The sequence below is a fragment of the Cebus imitator genome, unplaced genomic scaffold (genome assembly GCF_001604975.1).
Source record: "Cebus imitator isolate Cc_AM_T3 unplaced genomic scaffold, Cebus_imitator-1.0 Scaffold196, whole genome shotgun sequence".
NCBI lineage: Eukaryota > Metazoa > Chordata > Mammalia > Primates > Cebidae > Cebus > Cebus imitator.
Genome location: NW_016107511.1, coordinates 2,025,842 through 2,028,118, shown reverse-complemented (window position 1 = coordinate 2,028,118; position 2,277 = coordinate 2,025,842). Strand labels below are relative to the sequence as shown.

At 41.8% G+C, this 2,277-nt stretch overlaps 1 protein-coding gene across 9 annotated transcripts in view; it reads right to left on the bottom strand.

The window, feature by feature from the left end:
- The window catches only part of SLC35D2 (solute carrier family 35 member D2), a 69,116-nt gene that overhangs the window by 19,458 nt on the left and 47,381 nt on the right, over window positions 1-2,277 (bottom strand). The window lies entirely within an intron of this gene.

Sequence of the window (2,277 nt, the reverse complement as noted above, 5' to 3'; positions counted from 1 at the left end):
TAGTAGACAGGGTCTTGCCATGTTGCCCAGGCTGGTCTCAAATTCCTGGGCTCAAGTGATCTGCCTGCCTTGGCCTCCCAAAGTACTGGGATTACAGCCATCAGCCACCACACCCAGCCAGAAAGTTAATTCTTAATTAATAATGTGGGCTAGAAAAGTTTAAGTTCATAAACTGTTTTCAAGAACTTCCACATGCTTAGGAAGTATTGTGAACAAATAAACTATTACTTGCTACTTATAAAGCAATCAAGTAATTGGGGTGGAGGAGATGGTAGACAAAGAAGTATAATACTTCATTTCTGGCCGGGCACAGGGGCTCACACCTGTAATCCCAGCACTTCGGGAGGCGGAGGCGGGTGGATCACCTGAAGGTCAGGAGTTCGATACCAGCCTGGCCAACATGGTGAAACCCTATTTCTACTAAACTTACAAAAATTAGCCAGATATAGTGGCAGGTGCCTGTAATCCCAGCTACTTGGGAGGCTGAGGCAGGAGAATCGCTTGAACCCAGGAGGCGGAGGTTGCAGTGAGCCAAGGTCATACCACTGCACTCAGCCCAGGGAACAAGTGCGAAACTCCATCTCAGAAAAGAAAAAAAAATACTCGATTTCTGCTGTCCAGGAGTTTAATCCCTAGCTGAGAAAAAAAAATTAACCCTCTTGAAATGACAGGTGACAATAAGAAGGAGTATTTTATTCATGGTTGGTCTCCTGCCTGTATCCAAAAATGATCTGAAGGTGTCTGAAACTGTCCATAGGATGTGCTCAATAACGTGATTGAATATAAGTTCTACTCACTTTCTATTAAGCAATACTTTGTTAGCCAAGTTTTAGAAACTCTATACATTTAAAATGAAATCTTTAAAGTTTATAATTCACATTTTTAAACAAGGTAGAATTCTCTCCTCTAATTAGTACCATCTTGTCACATTTCACTGTCATTGTTTCATTAGTAATGCTTTGCCCACTTATCAAAAGTACATTACGAAAATTAGCTGTGCATGCTGGTATGCACACCTGTAGTCCCAGCTACTGGGGAGGCTGAGGTGGGAGGATCACCTGAGCCAAGGAGATGGAGGCTACAGTGACTGTGATGGTACCACTGCACTCCAGCCTAAGCAACAGAGTGACACCCCGTCTCAAAAGAAAAAGAAAAAGAAAAGAAAGATAGACGTTATATGTTCCTAACTGTCCTAATTGTTGAAACTGGCTGATGGGTACATGCGTGAAGTTTGTCATACTCTTCTGTCTCCTTCTGTATACATTTGACAGTTTCCTTGCATCATAAAAACATTTAACTTTTTGTTAAATGCTTACTTGTGGACCAGGAGCGGTGGCTCATGCCTGTATTCCCAGCACTTTGGGAGGCCGAGGCAGATCACGAGGTTAGGAGTTCAAGACGAGCCCGGCCAACATAGTGAAACCCTGTCTCTACTAAAAATACAAAAAATTAGCCAGGCATAATGGCAGGTCCCTGTAATTCCAGCTACTCCAGAGGCTGAGGCAGGAGAATCCCTTGAACCTGGGAGGCTGAGATTGCAGTGAGCAGAGATTGCACCAGCCTGGGCAACCGTGCGAGACTCCCTCTCAAAAAAAAAGTTTATTTGTGAAAGAAAAATATAATGATTATAAATCTGTCTTACCAGCAAGCCCCAAGATAATCAAAAGAGTAGAAAACATCCAAGAGAGTTAAAGCAAAAAAGTTTATGCTTAAGGCAGACAAAAACCAAAACAAAACAAAACCACAAAAATCATGGGAAACACTTAGTGTCTAAAATTAAAATAAAATTGAGAATAAGAGAAATACATAAGTTTTAAATTTCAAACCAAGGGTAGAAAAACATCTATTTTCTGAAAAAGCTAGAAGTATTTATGCAAACAGTAAAAATCAATCAATCCATTAATAAGAAATAAATAAAAACTATGTATGTATTCCTGATACTACATAATCCATTGAGGGCTATTTGTAATTCTCATAAAAATATTTCTATTTTCCAGGTGCAGTGGCTCACGTCTGTAATCCCAGCACTTTGGGAGGCCAAAGAGGGCAGATCACGAGGTCAGGAGATCGAGACCACCCTGGCTAACATGGTGAAACCTAGTCTTTACTAAAAGTACAAAAAATTAGCCGGGTGTGGTGGCAGGCGCCTGTAGTCCCAGCTACTTGGGAGGCTGAGGCAGCAGAATCACTTGAACCTGGGAGATGGAAGTTGCAGTGAGCTGAGATCACACCACTGCACTCCAGCCTGGGCAACAGAGCAAGACTCTGTCTCAAAAA